Source organism: Dromaius novaehollandiae, chromosome 3 (assembly GCF_036370855.1).
Source record: "Dromaius novaehollandiae isolate bDroNov1 chromosome 3, bDroNov1.hap1, whole genome shotgun sequence".
Classification (NCBI taxonomy): domain Eukaryota; kingdom Metazoa; phylum Chordata; class Aves; order Casuariiformes; family Dromaiidae; genus Dromaius; species Dromaius novaehollandiae.
In genome coordinates this window covers 35,533,260-35,553,560 of record NC_088100.1, presented here as the reverse complement: position 1 = coordinate 35,553,560, position 20,301 = coordinate 35,533,260, and the positions used below count along the sequence as shown (strand labels likewise).

At 40.0% G+C, this 20,301-nt stretch overlaps 1 protein-coding gene across 6 annotated transcripts in view; it reads right to left on the bottom strand.

The window, feature by feature from the left end:
* MYO6 (myosin VI) overlaps positions 1–9,108 on the bottom strand; it is a 116,521-nt gene extending 107,413 nt beyond the window's left edge. For 4 of the 6 annotated variants that reach the window (XM_064508686.1, XM_064508687.1, XM_064508689.1 and 1 more), the window contains exon 1: positions 8,491–8,623. The gene's annotated coding sequence lies outside the window, so the exon portion shown is untranslated. Of the gene's footprint in view, positions 1–8,490; positions 8,649–9,022 lie in introns of those variants that run through there. The other 2 variants (XM_064508685.1, XM_064508688.1) reach the window with 2 other exon arrangements.
* Positions 9,109–20,301: the final 11,193 nt, after the last annotated feature.

Here is a 20,301-nt window from a genome sequence, read left to right as displayed (position 1 = left end):
AAGAAAATAAATCTTTTTTGAAAGTAGTAGCTTGAAGAGTGCTAAGATCTGAGATACAAAAATGAACGGCCTTTGTCCCCCATACCAACCAAAGTTCATTTAAACGCTGATTATCATCACAAGGCTAACTTCTCACAACACAGAACTCTTTTTCCTGCAAGCATGCCTACTATTTAACTTGGGTCTTCTGCATACTCAGGTAGGTTATACTTACCCAAGTTTTCCTTAAACGAAGGCCTGAAAACAGTTAAATTAAATCTAGTTAAGGGTGGGAGTGAGGACTGGGGGCTCTGCTGTTTTTAAGTAGTTATATCATAGATGTCCTTACCTCACTGTCAGATCAGGGAATACCAGTTATGGCTTTGTTTGCATATGAAAAGTTTTTCATGACGAAGGTAGATTATGAATTTAAAATGGAACAACTGATCAAAACCAAACAAAATCAAACCACACAGCCCTCATGCACAGATAATCTTGTCAGTTTAAATTTCTCTGTAAAATATGTACAGTAGACAAAATGACAAATCTTTTTAGAAGGCTCCTGTCTTACCTGGGTTCTCTCAAAATTATTTGACAATCATCAGTTAAAAAGAAGACTGATGAAAATAAGAGAGACTGCTATAGAGAACACATTAAGTCCCAGGAAAACACGAGACAATTAACTTACATTAATTACAACTAACTACAGCTTAGTACACTTTCAGATGTCACTCCAAAATCTTTACCTGTCTTGAGGTGAAATGCTCAGACCAAATTGTTATGCCTCTTGGTCTTTCAACCATTGTTAGACTGCAGATAGAACTGATGTCAGGTCCCTCCAGTTCTTCCCCTCAGCAGTCAGTGACTAGGGATATATCATGGATAGGGATATATCATTAGGACAGCAGTCCTAATAATGCATTTTCAATCGTGGAGGAAAACATGATTTTAAAGCCCAATCTGTGCATGGTAAGAAGGACAACCTTGATGCTAACCTCTCATCTTCAAACAGACAAAATAGCATTTGTGTCTCAGCACCATTCTTCAAGTGTTCCCTTTTAAATCTGTCAGGGTGCTTTTCATCCTCTCAGCTCCCAGGCCTCTTCCTGCCTTGGCATCATCTCTCAACTTTCAAATGTTTGTCAAGAAGTAGCTTATCTCAAACTATTTCTTCTCTTCCTGCTAGTTTCCCTCTCCCTTCCTTCTACCTTCTTATTAAAACTAAATCAGCATGGTCACTCAGTAAATATGCCAATAACATAAAGTAGCCTTTGTTTACCCTTTTCCCTCCCACAGGGATTCATAAAGGAATCAAGACTAATAGAGGGAAAAAAATGAAAGATACGCAGCTTTGACTGAAATTACACAAATTTCCACTTCTACCTGATGCAAACAGTCAATGGACTGTGCTATTTTATACATTTTAAAAAGTCATTCAGGAATATATTTTAGAGATTCTAAGCACAAGTGTCTGTTCTGAGAAAGTAGCTAGGAATCTCAAGGAAGGGATAGTGTAAGCAAAGTGGGTACTCATTACTCATACGAATTCTGTATTTTTTAGTTGAAAACCAAAAAAACCCACAGAAATTCAGGAAACAATAGAACTACATTCTTTGAACGGAGGAATAAATTATCCTTCTACAGAGCTCAGTAACTGACCCAGGACCATAACAGAAGAGTTTGTGATGTAAGCTGCAAAAAGCAATTTCAATAAAAGTTTATGAATCCCCTAATATCTTAAAACCACTGATAGGCTGATGACTACATGAACAAAACTACAGCTCCCCATTAACAGAAATGTAAAAGCCCCTTCACTTCCAACACTTGTAAAAATCTATTTTCAATGTTCCTATTAAAAAAAATCTGATACAAGATTTTAAAAATAAATATATGCAAGAAAAAATGGAAAAGCCAGTAAGGATTTAAACTGAAACAGTATAGTCAGTAACAGTGTATATTCAAAATATGATCTGTCACTACTGCTTTAGTGTTGAACATGTATACATTTAATTTAGCATATAACATATTACAAATATCCTTAGTATCGGATGCCATATCACTGGAAGACTGTATTTTCATTTACAATAGGAAAGATCGTTCTAGCCCTCAGAAAAGCAGCTATTTAGTCTACTGCAGTGCAAAAAACATGTTCTGTGGGTGTTGACCTTTTGAGCAAGACATGACTTGTACAGCATGATAACAGACTAGGAAACTTCATGTTTAAGATTCCTCTCCCTAAGTTAGTAGGGAGAAATAATCCTTTTCTTTAAAAAGATGTAGAACTCTAAAGCAAAACAGAAACAGCATATAAAAAAAATTCTGTTTTAGATTACCATCAGGATATGATACAAAACGTATTTAAAAAGCACATTCCCACTAAACAAAGCTTAAAATTTTCTTCTTGGATAAATGAACTAGAAAACACAAAGGAAGATGTGACACTACTTTCAAAAGTCCATAATGCATCTCCAAACAGCTGAAAAAAAATCTAAATTTAATTTATAGTATTCTTGAAGTAAACCAAACACTATCTCAAGGTCCATATAACTTGAACCGTGAGGTCTGACAACAACTTATTTCAGATGCCTCAGAAGACGCAAGAATCCTGTAATGGGATCACAATTAAAGATGAAGATCATCACACCACCTGTAAACCTTCTATTTCTTCTGCACACTTGTAACTAAATGCTTTAGTCCTGCCAACAATTCTGATTCAATACAACTTTGATGAACAAGTCCAGTTCTTTTCTGTTTCCTAAGAGCTTAGAAACTTGATACAAGTGCTCTAACCATTGCCACAAGAAGATCAGTTACTGAAATCAACAAAAACCTGAAGTCTCTGAGAAATAGCTTGATCCCAGCAAAAAATAAACAAGGTCAATAAAGTGACGATGCAACATGCACATGCAGTCCCACTAAGTGAATACACAGCTTGCAGGTCTATTTTTAGAAAAAATTAAAAGAGGAGGAGAAAACGGGCCTGGCAGAACATGCATCAAAAGGCAATCCAACAAATAAGAGAAAGAAACTGCATCATCCTTGTAGGATCCACCTAAATATTCTTTGGACTACAACAGAAATGTACACTATGCTGCAGAAGGTCATATACGTATCTAAATGCCTGCCAAAAAGGCTAACTGCACGAACACATAAAAAGCTTTAAAGTGACTAGCAAACACCACAAAAATTATAACTTATTAGCATTCCATAAAACTATAAAGATTTTTTTAATATTTTCCCTATCTTTGTGAAGAGTTCTAGGAAAGAAAAAAAGAAAAAGAAAAGAAGAAACCACCCTCCAAACCACCAAATCTACTAAAAACAAGTGTTCTTATCTTCACATAATATCAAAAGTCAAGGTTATTTTAGGTCCTTCTAAAATCCATGATCTTTTTAAATCCTTTCCAGCCTTACTGTATGGCTCTGAAATTCACTGTTTATGATGTCTATTCCTCCCTGCAACAGGGCTGCTGAAGGCATTTATGTTCCTTTATGGGAGAGGCAAAAAAGGATTACACAGGTCTAAAAGACCACAAAAACGCCTTAGTTTCATGAGATGTGGTAAGCTGAACTAATAGCTTACAACCACTGAGAGGTATAAACTTCTCATCTTTCTCCCCTTGTTTCGGCTTCTGGCTGAATATTTCTCCTGCCTTCTTTGTATGAGCTCTGAAACTCATTACATCCCTCTGTAGCAGGGAGACAGAGAAGAGAGAGAAGACTGTTTTCCTTATTTTCTGCAGGGTCAGCAGAATGACTGAATGACATGTGAATTGACATGTGGAAGAGCCCAATGAACATCAGGGCTGCTGGGAGGGGAGGGAACAGCAGTGGGAAGATTTCCTCCTTTGGGGGCCGCAAGCAATTACAACAGCCCAGCCATTCACGAAATTACAACCCTAGAGAATCTTTAAAACTGAAGTTATTAAAATATTTGTTAGTATTTTCATTCCTTAATGCTTTGACCCTTGTCCTGGAAAGGCGGCAGCACACAAGCAGAGCTTGTCTACACTGCAGGAGGTTAACACGTACCATTAAAGCTTGAACTAACTGAGCAGCTACAGAACATTCCCCTCTTAGACACTTCAGTGCCTCTTCTAAATCCAGCAGAGCTGCTGCTGTAGGTAGTCTGGCATGCCTATGCACTGCAATCACCCAGTTAAGAAGGAAGACACAACAAAGTAGCCCATCTTTGCAACAAAGAATTGCTAAAAAGATTTCTATTGCTATCATCTCTGCCACTACAGAGTGGGTGTGATGTGTTGCACTTGAATAAATAGGGAATCAGTGAAGTTTGGATGCAAACTTGAACAGAGCCCTCACCCTGCCTCAGTCACTGCCCTAGCCCTTGGACCTCTGAGCAGTCCCTGCCACCTCTCCATTGTCTCTCCTAGGAGGTGACAAGCTTTTCAGTGCAGCATTGCCCGATGCTAGTTTCATGAGTGGATCACATCAGAGAACCTGATGACACTCTACCCTCCAACACACAATTTCTTGTGAAAAACTGTTACTACAGTATCACATTTTAGTGATACTACAGGTTTCTTTAGCTCCTGGGGATTAAGAATGAATGCGAGATCACCAAAACCATCTCAAGTGTCGTGGTAACACAGAAAATTAAGAGAATATGACAAATAAGAGAGAATGAATTCAGGACTATAAAAAAAAATGCAAGTTGGACTTGCTCAAAATATTAAACATAACAACACTGACACAACTTTAGATAGGCCTGGGGAATCCATAAAATAGTTTAGATTTAATTCAAGAAGCTGTTGTTACCAATACAGCCACAAACCTACCTGGTATAACAGAGATTTTTGCAAACCACTGACTTTATTACATTACCTGCTTCTCATTTTTTCCCATATTTTAAGTCAGTCTGCTAAACATTGTTAATTGCAAAGAAAACAAATTCAAGGATCACTCAGACTTCCAATCAAAAACTTCGGGGTGTTTTTTTGTTTTTGTTTTGAGATGACTGGAAAACATGCATGTATAGACATATCCATTCTAGCTCATGATAGTTCAGATCAGTAGTTCCCAGTTTGGAAACTGCCCCCATTCTGGCTCCTCTACCTCTACCAGTCAGAGGCCAGGTTAAAACAACAACAGCAGCACTGCTTTGGGTAGTACACATGAAAATAAGGTTTAACTCCAGTACCCTCATCCTTCTCTCATTCCATGGAGCAAGGAGAAGCTACCCTGTATCCACCCATTTGCAGAACTAAGGGAAGCATTTAGCTGATGGGAAAAAAAAAATTTTGACAGAAATGGTTTACATGTCACATAAACCCTCGGTACTGCCTGCAGGGTAGTCATGGCAGCGTAGATACCAAACCACACTAACCAAGAATGTGTTCCTGCCATGCTACCAACAGTAGCTGCAAATCAGCTTGCATAACTTAAGTATGCCCACAGGAGCTGCAGTCAACACTGTGACTGAAGGGGACGCACGGCCTCACTGCAACTCATTCCCTTTTTACTCAGTGGGAAAAATTTAGTGCACTGCAAGGGCTCCCAAATCATCTTCTGGAAGGCCATGTTAACCGCCCCACTGATGGCAACAGGCTTTGCCTTCCAACTCTGACACGTACCACAGCTATGGAACAGAACTGAGCCTGCTCTTCCCAGCCCCATCACGGACTGGTTCAGGTCTCCGTGCTGTTCAACAAAACAAAATCAAAATTCACTTTGACTAGGTTGATCTTTTTTTAATTGGTATTCTAAGATAGTCATTTATTGAAAGGCAGAATTAGTACATTTTCAATAAAATATATATTATTAAATATTAATAGATATGATCATTTCCTATATAAATAATTCAACCAGAGATTAAAAATGCCCAAGGTTATATGTGTCTTTTTCTTGCCATCAAAACCTTAGAGGAAATTGTCAAGACTTCTCATTTAGCTTTGCATAACTAATTTTATTGGAGGGGGGCAGGGTGTTAAGAAATCACTTCATTTACCAACATCAATTCAAGGACTGTGTTTTCCCCATGTGTTCATTATACTATCATAGTGCCTATCAGAAATCAGAAACATGTATTTTAGACTCAAACACCAGTATTTACAACAAGAAATACAAGCTTAATACGGTCATTCCAAGTAACAGCAGAACAAAAATCTAAATAGATGTTATGCTATGTGAAAATGTTAAGTCACAGAGCAATTTTTATTTGTCCATGCATATTTTAAATAGCAGATTGTAATTGTTTCAAAATGATGACACCTAAACAAATGTACTCTGCTTACAAACATCAGATGCATTGCAGACTGACAGTTCTTTAAAAAAAGTATCAAAACAGAAGACATTATAACATTTGGACACAGATTATGAAGTCAGGTACAGTATATACACTATGGTAGATGACAAATACTTCAGTTTCTATCCTTGACAGGGGATAGATGATACAAGATTACGGTCCACATTCCTGAAACACAGCATTTTGTTGCTGAATGCATGTTTAAATAGCTTGCCTCCATACTATTTTTAGGTCCAAAAGTTGTAACATCAGGTCACTAAACAGAGAATAATTTATACATATTTAAAAATTACTAAAAATAGTTGAGCTAAATTTTAATTTCTATTTTATTAAAAACAATGCAAAGGTTTCTACCTTCTGCTATGCCACTTAGTTTTCATATTTACTCTCCCATCTCTAACAATGAGCTTACTCTTTTCTTTGCATTTTTTTATAAAATATACACTTCACAATTATCTTCTGCATTTAGCACTGTTTTACAAACACATTTAAGCAAATATTGCAAGAAGACATTTGTTTATACTTTCAGACTTCCACTAGGATAATTTTAATCATTAAATCATTTTTACTGTTATCAGATAATTTTATTCATTAAATCATTTTTACTGTCATTTTCCTAGCATTCTTCTCTCTTGAAAAAATAAACTGCGGATTGCATTTAACTTCAGAGCTTGTTTCTCTCTACCTTCTGTTAATTTGTCACATTTGTTACAGAAGAAAAACTTACTCCGCTGTCAACCTTTGTACTCTGATGACTGCTAAACAAGTTCATAGGCCGTTTTACAGCATAATAACGCCAACTGAACTGTGAGAAATTAGATCACTTCAAAGAAAGTTCTTTTCCTTCCAATAGCAAGACAAGCCACAAATTTTGGTGTCATGACATACTACTTCCCTCCATCTTTGTTAAAAAAAGAGGGGGTGGGGCTGACACAGTCAGCAATATTTAAGCGAAATAACAGGTAATAACCATCCATTCATGCAATCTGTAATCTATTAATTTAGCTATTTTAATTTTATGGGTCTCTGAAGGCACTGGGATTTATTAGTTAGGAATCTGACTACCAAGTATCACAGAAGCATCGACAATAAATATGATACATTATAAATTGTATTCAAGTGATGGTAGATTAAGGAGAAGAATATTTTTATTTAAGTGTTCCTATTCAGTAATAAACATAATTTACAGAAATTGAAAAACAGCTTTTGATAGTGCATCATGCTTATGCCTACTGATTTCCAAATATGAAGTCTGCAAAAGTAATTCAACAGGAATTTGCTTCAACAGAAGATGTGTTTTAATTGTAGTCCAAGTCATACTCTGGAGTATGTCAATGCTGTAAGGAATTTCATTTCCCTTACAAGGTCACAGCAATGTTTTTGAACTGAGAGGAATTAAAATGAAACCCAGTATAACTTAGCAAGTATAGCATTTTACAGCAGATTATGCAAAGGGAACAAGAAAGAAAGTCCAATGACATTTCGTGAGGTAAAGGAATGGCACTTTAATCTGTGATTATATCTAATAAGGAAGGTCTGGCTATGCTAAAAAACATCCTGATAAGAACTTAAAGGGAGCACTCACGAATGCACCTAGGAAGACTTTTCCTGATTCCACATATAGATTTAAAAGCTTTTACTTGAAGCTACTGGCTCTAGGCAAGCTTTCAGACCTCAGGGCAGGCATCTGACTGCTTGGGACGCATCCTGCGCCCTTGTGTTTCTTCTCTCACGTTAATGGCAATATGTTTAATTAAATAAAGAGATGCGTAAGGTGAGACCTACTGAATGCAACTGAAGCTTCTGCTCTCAACGTTTAATGTTTCCAACTCTAATCCTCTCCCCTGAAGTATTCACCTTCCGTTTCGAGCTTGCTAAACTTTTAGAGAACCAGCTACCGCGTATTACCACAACGCCAACGTTTAATACCAGAGGGCACCTATGCACGCAGCGCCGCTCCGGACAGTCCCCGCGCCCTTCCACCCCTTTGGGAAGCACGTTGCAAACGCAGAGCTACCAAACCCGCCCGGCCACCCCCGGCCCAGCGCTTGCTGCCTCGCCGCGCCGCAGCAGCCGGGCAGCGGCTCCCGGCGCCCGCACCTGCCAGGCCGGCCAGGAGTCGCCGGCGGACCGGGGGGGGGACGAAGGGGAAGGGCGAGCGGCAACAACCCGCCGCCGCGGGGGCCCAGCCGGGGGAGCCGCGCCCGGGCCCCACGCCGGAGCAGCGCGGCCCGGCGCCGAGTTACCTGCTGTGGCGGCGGCGCTGCGCGCTCCGCGCCCGGCTGGCCCCGCTGCCGCGCTGCTCTGCGCCGCCCCCCGCCGCCTGGGCCGCCGAGCAGCCCGGGACGTCAGCGCCACGGGGGCCGGCCGGGGGCGGAGGCTGCGCGGCCGCCGCGGGAGGGGGGAAGGGGCGGCGGCAAAACGCGGCTAGGGCCTGCCGGCCTCCCTGCGGCACCGGCGCTGCCCCGCCGGGAAACCCTGGCCGCCCTCCCGTCGGCGCTGCCCGCCCGCCCCGGGCCTCTCCGCAGCCGCCGAGGCCGGTGCGTGCAGGGCAGCGCTCGGCCCCAGCCCCGTGCAGAGCCGGGTGGCAGCGGGCGAGGCCCGCGGCGCGGCGCTCCGGGGGCAGCGCGTCCCCCCTCGCCCTCTCCCCTCCCTCGGGTCGGGCGGGGGGCGAGGCGAGGTCCCCCCCCGCGAAGCCGCCACTGGGCCGAGCCGCGGCCCTAAGCCACGGCAAACGCCCCGCGTCCGTGGCCTGCGAGGGGGCGGTACCTGCCTTACCGGGCCGAGGGCGAGACTTCCCCCCACACACGATAGCAACAGGCCGCCCTCCCGGGGCCCGGCGGCGCCTCCGAGGCGGCCGCTGCTCCCCTCACGTGGGGGCGCGGGACCCTCCCGCCCCGCAGGGCGCCGGGCGGCGACCGTTGGCCCCGCCCCAGGCGGGGGCCATGGCGGCGGGGTGCCCCCTGCAGCGGGCGGCAGGCCCAGGGCACTTCCCCCTGGGGAGCAGGGAGCTGCTAGGTCTCATCTGGCTCTTGCTTGTTTGTACCAGAAACTGGTGCGATTTTTTTTTTTTTTGGGGGGGGGGGGGGGGATGCAGCTGGGGGTTTTTTTTGGTCCAATGCCATTACATAAAGAGCCAGTTTTTGGTTTCTCACATGTTTTTCTTACACAGAAATAAGCTAGGCATGTTACAGCATTTTTATACTGCAATAACTGCATCCACAGTTTGGGAGTTGTATCTCCAAGTGTGTATTGATAAGAGTTAAATTAATACGATTTTCCTGAGTTACTCTTGTGCAGTGTCTTAACACCTTTTAGCTCTGATCTCAGCCAGGCTGTCTCAATGCACTCTCTTACAAGCAGTATTTTTTTGCTGCTACTTAAGCCTTTTGCTCTCTGTTTGCATTTCAAGTGCTACAGTTGATCAGCGACTTCAGTGCCAACGTAAACGCTTCAGCTTCATATGAGTTTGTCAGAATCTCAGAGCAAAAGCGAATTGAAATAAAGTGAAATTTCCCTGGTGCTCTTATGTTTGTTTTAATTGATCGTGACACTATAAAGAGGGATATGAAGCAGATGGCAGCTCTGCTGCTGTGGAAATCCTGAAAATCAGAGATTCCTTGAAAAACATCCTCTCTCACAAGCTCCCCTCTTGTTTAGGCGCTATTGTTTTCACTACCATGACAGCCCTTTTTCTGGGAACCCACAGGTAAGAACTTTACACAAAATGGAGAGGCTATCACACTGGCTGCTCAGCGACAGGATGGTGTCTCCCTGCCTTTGGCCCTGTGCAGCCTGGGCCTGGTGCACCTGCAAGGCAGCACGCTTGCCAACCCGCATACCAGCAATTCCCCTGGCTTCCCACGCTGCTGTGGAGGTTTCCCATTGCACCCAAGCACAACCAGCTATTTATCCCAGTGGCCGCCACCAGGGCGTTGGTGTGACTCAAGAGAGCAGCCCAACCGGACAGCATTGCATCATACTTAAACTTTGTGTTACACCACCAAAGACGCATATAACCACCTCTCCTTAAGTACCTATACTTTAGTTTCGTATCATCTCCCCCTCCCTTGGTTTTATTAGCATTCCTAACATTATCCATTTGTTTGTCAATTTTCCCATAGAAACTTTGCTTCTCTTCATGCAATTCTTCATGAATGGCATAATTATCCTGCCTGTATGTGCAAAGCCTCTTTGCTGTCCAACTCAAGACCATAAATTCTTGTGCGTTTTGCTGACAGAGTGAATCTAGCTAGTTCATACTTCAGAATCTCCCATGTTTTCCTTATGTGCCTGGCTGCTTTTCTTTAGACATGGTATGTTTAGGTGCATCCTTTCTGAACGTCTGGAAAACTTCATCTCGGCCCCTTTAGGGAAAAACAGAAATCCCAGGGATTTTTCCAGGGAAAGGGTTCTGTCAAGGAATAGCGTGGAAGTACATGTGGAATTTAAAATGGGAGTACACAAAAGGTGTGAGTAAGCCTGCACCTGGGGCAGAGCATGGGTGGAGTTAAATCCTGTGTCCTGATTAACACTCCTACAATTCATAAAACATGCTACAAGCTTATTTTGTTTTATAAAGCAATACACATGCCTGCAACGCGACAGTTTAATTTGGCAGTTGCATATTCATTTGATACAATTTAAGAATAGTTAGCAGGTTTGATGAATCAAAATTTTTTTAACTTCTAGAGAATGGGAGTGGCACTTTCCACTTAAACCACTACCTTTTGGGGCAGTGTTTTGTATGTTCAGTCTTCTTTTTATTTACGAAAGAGAGATAAGGATAATAATTATCTGGAAAAAATATATGATTAGAAAATGAAATGAAAATGTAAGTTCAATGACTGATAACAAAAAAAAAAAACCTGTTAGCAAAACAGGATAACATGTCAGGAAATGGTCAACAAAATATTTTCAGTGTAAACAAGCCAATCAGTTCCACTTTGCCTTGGAACCGATGCAGCGCTGAAGAGTATCTCACGATCTACTGTGCCACTTCCTGGTAAGGAGCACGTCTGTCTATTCTCTCACTTTTTTCTCCCTGGGAATTCTAAATATAACCTAAGACACAGCAGTGTTTGTTCTGTAGATCTTCTGGGAAAACAGAAGAAAATTCCCGCGGAAGTAAAATATGAGCGCAGGAACTTCAACCTAAACAAAGGGAAGATAAGATGACATGAGAAAATGGGGAAAAATGTGTTTTACTGTACCCATTTTTCGGTATACAAGGGAGAAGCATTTCAGATTTTGTTCATAGGAAAGTTTGACCAACCTCTGTTATTTCAGTCTAACTGAGATTTTTCAGAATACCAGGGAACACTATGGCTAGGGTGGAGACTCAAACCAATTTTGATCGCTATTTTAGGCCACTGATATTTTTGAGATAGAGTCAATTTAATGGCTGTGAGGGAGAACAGAGTGCCTTTACCATGACTCAATTCTTCCTGTACCCCTATTATGTCACATGGGAGAAACCATAATGGAGAAATATCCATTCAAAAGTAATATTGCACAGATGAGATTTGTAGGAATAGCTTTCATTCAGTGACACACAGTACCTATCAGGTTACAAGAGTGTGGTAATGAACAAAACATTAGTACCATACATTAGTATCATCTTATATGTGCAATCGATACAGACTAGACAGCCTACCAGGAATCCCATGAGCATACCAAAGGTAGCTAGATTGCTGAGACAAGGCAATGCTACGGTTTAACAAGACTATCAATACGCACACATACTGCTTTGCTGCACACTGCCAGGCAGAGCTGACAATATTCCAGATGTCCAAGGTGTCTTAATTCCCCCAGATACTAAAAATTAATATTTAAATTTGTTACAGATGGGAGAAAACACTTTCTGTCCTCAAAATTGCCACATTTTTTTTAAATATATGTGGTGTAGGCCATCATATTTTGTCAGAGCTGATGAACTGTGGTGTGTTTGGAAGGAAAAGTAGGTAAAGGATTCCAGGTGACTTCCCAGAAAACTTTGCAAGAATATTATGTATATTTTCATGTCAAACAATATTTAAAATGGTGTCTTGGGTATTTGAACTTCTAAGAAAGTGAAATCTCATGTATAATTCTATTGGTCAAGCTCTAGACCTTCCAATGTAAATACGAAATGGATGGCTTTCACGTTTCTGTGGCTAGAAATTTCACTATTCAAATACTATTTTGAGTGTTAAGTTTCTCTCCCCAGACTTTGTTATGAGAAATAAAATGTAAAAATCAGGTTTGATATTCACTACAAGCCTTTGCTATATATGTCTTTTCAGATAGAAAGGTTGTGTTTAAATCATGTTACAATTAGCTGGGTTTCTTCATGTATTGCATGTTCCAAACATTGCTTGTAATGGGTAAAGCTCTGCCTGTAGAACCATCCACGGGCACCTAACCAATGACTTAAAAGGCCAGAAGTTCATTTACTTTAAAGTGCTTTGTTGGCATGCCCTTATATAAATGTAATGTAATTACGCTGTATCTGTGTAATCGGGTCATGTTAAAATACCTCACAACTTGTCAACAAGAAGCACTGAAGCTTCCTGACTGTCGAGTATTTCAGTTTAATGGCTTGATATTCCATAAAATCATTTAGAATTTTGCAGTTAATTTCTGAAAAAGTAAAAAAATCCAAGTCCTATCCTCATTGGTTTTAAAAATGGATTTACCTATGCAGGGTTTCCAAATGTAGCTGTTGTAGCTGCCCACTTAGGCTTGCCAGTACAATTTATCTATTATTTATCTGGACAAAGCACAGCTTGATTATATGTTTGCAAGAGAACATTTCTAACTGGCTCAAGGTTTAGCAGCTTATGGTCAGAGACAGAGTTCAAGAAAGAAAAAATAATGCCGGGATTTTAGCAGTAGTACACTTACCAATTCCAAGATGACAATCCTTTCAGAATCAATCTTTGGCTTCTTTCCGGGGAGGCTTACTCAGGATAAGAGCCATTCATTTCCTTAACATGAAAATTGTTTACTGGAAATTGGTATGTAAGTCTTATCTGCTCCCTTTCACCTAGTATTGCATGCATATACATAATGCTATGATTGTGACAGCTGTGAAAAGATCAGATTTCTTTTTTCCTTCTTCCCAGTAGACTTTAAGTGAACACCTATTTTGACTACAGCTAATTTTTTTTAATACCTTGACTTTTCCACAGGACTTCTATATTCCAACTGGTACACTCAAGTTACAAATAAATTAGACATTATGGCTTAAGGCAACAGCTCCTATTTGAAGTCTTGCTATTTCATTTCAATTCATAAGTAATTTCTTCTTTCTTGTTATCAGACTGCACATTAGCTAAGAGAGGTTGACTGTTCTGAATTTCCACCTTTAGCCATGGTATGACTAGTTTCTGAAGGTCTGACTGGAAGCAAGTCTCCTGGATTGGCCCCATTTTTCAATCACCTCTGCTTAAAGAATGTATTTTATATATATATAAAATCTTAAAACTAAGCAAATAGATTATTTTGAATTGTGGGTAGTTCAAAAGGAAAAAAAGGAATGCAAAATAGGCTTGGTTAAATAATAGCATAAGAAAAGGTAAGAGGTAACCCTGACTCATCAATTTGCAACCTTTCTCAAGTCCATTGCTTTTTATTTTACTTGTGTGAGCAGAGTATTTCTATGAACTCAAATGCTGAAAACTGGAAAATGAGATTACAGGTGCCCAGAGCAGCTAGAAGGTATCCCTGGAACCATCGCAGTATTTCAGGATGCATGGAGTCCGTTTCTGAGGCACACATGCCCCATGTATCCTGCAAAAGGATTTGCATTTGTTTTTGCTAAAGCATCTCTTTTGTAAAGATATCCATGGACCTACTCTCACACACATAAAAATATAAAAGGCAGCATGGGCCCCACCATTTCAGATATTTCATCTGGAGGACTAGGAGGATCCGTAGTTTGGGAATTAGAACCCAGTAAAAGCCTCATGGATAATATGCAGAATAGTAATTACCAATTATGTATCACTGGTGTGCATGTGTGCGTGCACGTGTGCATGTGTGTTTAAGTGTGTGTGTGTGGGGGTTACTACAGAGGCAGCTTAACTTACATTGCTGACTGGACAAATCCACCATCAAAGATGTAGATGCTGTCCTTGATACCCCCCTGGACAAATCATTTAAAGAACTCCTTGCCTTGTGCAGTGTTTGCTGGGGACCAGTGCTGCATGAAGGAGGAAATAATACCTTGCCAGAAAAGTAGACTGCTGATGCAGCACAGTTTTTCAGCATCTCCCTGGATTCCTTTAAAATGCAGCTAGCTGTGCGCTTGAATGCTATCACAAGCATGGGCATGCTAGACTTGCCTTCCCACACATGTACTAACTAGATTACCCTAAATCCCACCCTGAGGGCTTTCCTGCCCCTGAACAGCCAGTGAATTTGGTTTTACAGCCATACTTAAAATCCACCAGTTGCATGTCAACCCCAGGTGGTAGGACTTCCAGCACAAGATAACTCTGTCCTTACAGAGAAGTTAAATCACCCCTGCATGTTCTCTCCTGGCATCCTTGTTTGGCTTAGGGAAAGCCAAATTGTCCATTTCTGACTCAGTTTCTAGACCTGGTAATAATCTGAATCTGTTCACAGACAGTTCTTGCTAATGGGAACCAGATGGGATAGACTAAAGATAGTTAGCCTCTTAGTTCAATTAATTCCTCATAAATCCACACATCTAAAACAGATGCAGAATGACATCTCAAGCGTGGATATTCAATACAAGTACTACATGTATTTTTAAGATGCTGATTAGTCAGTGTTGGGTTTTTTTTCTTCTTTTTTTTTGCCACAAATAGGAAAACCTCATGGATTCAGAATGCTAGCAAGCTCTTCTTGGTATGGCCAGCTTCTCAGACAAATGAGAATGACCTTCATGGCTAAAAATAAGGCTGAAATCAGAAGATACCTCCTCCACTTGCCTGAGTTCAGGGGATTGCTTAACTACATAAACAGGCGGATGATCACAGTAATCTGTCACCACAATGGCTGCAGAATGGGATGCCTATATGAACAGGGTTTGGTATAGCAGATTATGTGGGACACAGACTGAAGCAGACACGAACAAAAAGCAGCAGTAATTCATAAATCAGAACAGTTAATATATTTGACAGGTTCTACTTAAAAACACATCAGCTTGTGTATTTTCCCGTATAGCTACAGCCAAGTCATGCTTCTATTCTAAAGGTAAAACCACCAACTCTTGACACCAGTACTGTTAAGAGTCTTTCTAACCCATTTTATAAATATTTGACAGGCACTAAAGTTGCCTATTTAATTACTTTTAAAACTACTATTTAGAGGCCTCTCTGCCAAACAGAAAGAATACCTAAATTGTTCTCGATTAATAGCAGATATAAAAATTTACTGAACTTAGCTTTCAGTTGCTTATAACAACTTCAGTAACCTTCAGCTGCCAAGGCTGAAATTTTCCTTATCTGCTTCAAGTGTTTCTGCTCAAAATGATGTTAAAGACAAGACATTAAACACTGATTAAGCTATGTTAGAAAGCTTCTTACAGACTCGTAGCAGAGACTTAAATCTGCCCAGTAACTTGTCTGTAGGTCAGGGTTATGCCTTTTGCCATCAGTTTTTACAATGCAACCAGATTTAGCCAAGCTATGAACTTGTGATGTTACCCATGGGATGGACTCGGTCCCTGCAGCTACAGTGATAGGACACTTCATTTATAGCCACAGCATTCCCCTCAGTGTCTCCCAGGATCTCCTTTGTAATCAGTTCTTGCATCTGCCAGGTTTCCATCATACCAAGTGCAGGAACTGAGAGCAAGTGAGATTCTCCTCTGCCCTATTGGCAGCACAGAAATGTTGTCGTTCTCCTAGAGCCTAGATAGAAGTAGTGATCATTGAGACACGATGAAAGAGTAACAGATGTAGAGCCAAGAGAAAATGGGAGAACTGCCAGCGCAGGAAGGGACTCACACTGGGATTTGACAGGAACAGCAAGGGAAAAGAGGGGCTGGAACAAAGTCAGAAGGTCTGTAACCATCAGAACAAAGTTTCCCTAGAACAGAAGCAAGGTTTCTGCACATCAGTGTTCCTCTGCTGTCAGCAAACAACTGGAAAAGTCACTGCAATCTGTGCACCTTGTCTCCATCTAGGCGAGCAAGAGATGACAACGTACCACAACTGCTTATGCAGTAGCAAAAATTGGTGTTGTGGAATTAGTCCTACTGGTGACCAATACATATTGATGATGGAACCCAGAAGAAAAACTCACATGCAATACAGATATTGAGAGAGAGCTACAAACTCAAGCACTCAAAAGGCAGGGAGCATCAAAAATTAAATTGTCCAAGGAACCACAGTTTAATCCACTTGCGGGTATAAATTTTTATTTATGTGATCATAGATAACTGTTTCTCCAGATCATATGTAACTTCTTTTTCTAGATACCACTTCTCTCAACAAATGAGAAGTTTAGTGTTTAGGGAACTTAAAATTTCCCAGTAACGGCAACTGAGCTGCATATTTCTTGCTGGTGCATGAGAAGGTATGATATGAAAAGGAAAAAAACCCCTCATAATTAAAGCAATTAAATACTGTATTGCAGACCTGGACACATGACCCATCTCCACAGGAAAATGCTTACCTAGTATTTGGCAAGTTACTTAAAACTATTTTCCAGTGGTCATTAGCTATGTTCCTATTTTTAGGTGCCCAGCTCGAGATGCTTAGGGTCAGATTTGCAGGGGTATTTGCAAAAATAAGCAAACAACAGCTGAACAAAAGTACTGTAGAAAGCACTCACCTGTCTTAAGATTAGAGCACAAATTGGAAAACAGAGCTAAATGCTCGCTTCAGCTCTAGGTACTGATAATTTCAGGTCAAGAAAATCTCAATCTAGGCAAACAGTTCTCCTAGCCATGAAATTACTTTATTTCTTCAAGTAGCTAAACAAATGGTAAACTTATTTTTAAGTTTACTTTTCAAAATCCCCAAGTGAAAGCATCTGCACAGTGAATTTTGGCTGTTTAGTTAAACTAGGTTAGCTTAACCTAAAATGCTTTTGACCTTTTCCCCTGAAATTTAGCTCTCAATTTGTGAAATGGAAATAATGACATCTAGCAACTCTGACCACGTGACCATAGCCGAGATAAGGAATGAAGCCAAGTTCACCTAGTCTAGCTCCTAAATTTCATGAAAAATTTAGTGCCTAAATATAAGCATTTGAATTAGACAATCCCTTTATGAAAAAGGTACCTCCTTCTTTAAGAGAACTTATTTACTTGCTTTAGAGAGATGTATGAGACACTGAGATACTGAAATCAGGCTGACTATACTGCATCCAAGCTCATTAATTGTGTATGAAGGATCTGGAATAATTGGGAGAATCTTGAAAAGCTAAAAGACTGTACAGTAAGGTATAGATCAAGTTTAAAAAAGCAAATAGCAACTAATTTATTCTTTCAAGAAACACTGCCTTTGCAGAACCAGAAAGGCCTGGTTCCCCTGAAGAAAACGGCAGTATCACTTTCTAATTAAACAGAGTATCGTAACCTACCCAAAGGTTACACATGCAAAATATTGAGGCAGGCATTTGTTAAAAATGAATGTGCTCTTGATTCTGGAACCTAAACATTCATTTGCAGTGGAAGGAGTCAATGCTAATTTTATTTGAAGTCTAGAAATTTCAGTGGTCTTGCAGGATGGTATGAAGCTGTACAACTTCTCACAACCTTTCATTGCCCTTTTGTAACACAGACAGATATTATTACAATATTGTTTACAAGGCAGTTTACTTTCAGAACTAAGTAATAATAAGTAAGAAACATATTCTATTTGTTTACATTCCAGCACATCTTATGTCTTATTTAGTTTCATATTCTTCCAGAAGTATGTCATGTTTTAATAGTATTCCTTCTGCAGTAGCCTACCTAGTCTTCTTGTATTACAGTACCCACACATTAGCTGGTGTATTATTGTTGTATAGTACACAATAAATTTCTAGTCCTGAAGCTACAGAATATGAAATTCTCAAGAGCTAAAATAATTACTCTGTTCTTCTTCAGCCTATTGCTGGAGCTATAATGAACTCATCCTAGAGCTTTAAATGCCAAACCAACTATTTCCTGAGAGGTCCTACAATTAGTACTGTGGTTTTGGTCCAATATACACAAACGTCCCTATCCAGGCTACCACTTCACTAGTTCCTATATACATGTAAAAGATATGGGAAGCATAACGTTAGTTTTCTGAGAATACGAGTTAGGAAGGATAAAGCTAATGTTAACAGATATTGTCATAGAACTTGATTTAAAAGCTGTTATATTTGGAGGATACTGGACATAGAGGTTTGCATAAGTTTGAAAACTACTGCTGTATTTGCGTTTTGGTGACGTACAAAAGTAAACTAAGTTCCTAATAAAAGAGATATGGTATGGTAGAAATATTTAATAAATTTCACTATGTTAAACCACTGAAGAAATCTATCATGTTTTAACTTATGGGTTAAAGAATAGGTTCTAAACATAGAATCATTCTAAATGGTTTCTAAACACAGCACAAAAGAATCAAGCTGGCCTAAGCAGTTTACCTGTTCTTTAAGCTGACTTCACAGACTACATGGGAATAGATACTCAGCTGAAACCATTCTGGTTGCCATGAACCTTAAAGGTTTTCAGTCACCTTACAATAAAGGAGGATCTGGTGAAGAAATACGTTGGAATTTGCAAACATCATCTAAATCTATGATATGGCACAAACAGATACATATGCATTGATTTGACAGTTGCATTAAAATAAACCCATCTACTTGTAAAAGCACATACAGCTTTTTTTTTCCTGGAATACAAAAATCTTTTATTTAAAAAGATAAAAGCCTCCTTTTCCTCCTCCCCCCATCTCGCCCAGCTGAACTATTTAATATAATATACTGACAATGCTATCTCTTGATTTGGATAAAGTAATTCCCCAAAGAATTCAGGAGAAAATCTAATCACAAAACCCATCAAAATAAGGTGGTATGGAGGAGGAGAAAAAAAAAAAAAAAAAGCAAACAAGGTCAATCTCCTTCTTACTAGAATTTGGATACTTTTTGATCCATAGAATCTTCTGTGAAAATTAATTAATTACTTACAATTATTTTTTCAGGAATAAGGTGACTAAGTTCTTTATAAAGTTCATATATGTTTTTCAGCATCAAGCATCACAAATAGCGCTGGTTATTTTCTTTCGAAAACAGCAACTATGAGCCTCACAGGAGGAAAAAAACAGCAAAGACACAGTTTGCTATTTAAATCTAGGTTGTGGCTAGCAATTACTCGCACAACTGAATAAAGAATCCCTGAGGTATGGTGTACATTACCAAGTTTCCTTTTGTAACCACAGGTTTGCATGGGTCCACATGCAAATCTGTTAAAAGTAAGCAAAACCTAGCCTGTCAGAAAACTACGACAAACCACAACAGAAAGAGAGAACAGTCATCTTCCAGATTACATCTTCACTAACCAAACTGGATCCTATGAGACAGACATCTTTCACCACCTCTTTGAGGCATAATTGAGTAAGCAGCAAGGATTTGGTTTATATACAGTGGTGAACAATATATGAATATTGCTGTTACCTCACTGCTGCTTTTATGAAGTTACAAATGGTAACAGCAGCTCCTGTTTGATTTCCAGAAGTAGACTGCAAGAGTCGAGGCTGAGGGAGATTAAGTACCTTTGTGAAGCCACGTGCACTGCACAGCAGCTCTTTAGGGGTACTTGGTATGCAGAATTTAAGAAAGACTTTCATAAAGAGTGACATACCAAAAAGAAATAAAATCTTTTATTAGGACCTCAGCACCTCTCACAATCAGGACCTTAGAGAACAGGCACTTTTATATGTGCCTATTCTTTTCCCTTTTCAGTTGTTAAAACACTAGGTATCATGGTATCAAATAAGGACATTGTAAAGCTTTAGCCAGTGACTTAAAATATGTTCTGTTCTCAAAATATGAGAAAAAATATGGTAAATTGGTAAGCTGAGGAAGCTGTTATAGTTTGCTCATAAGAAAAATCTAGTAGTTTACTCAGA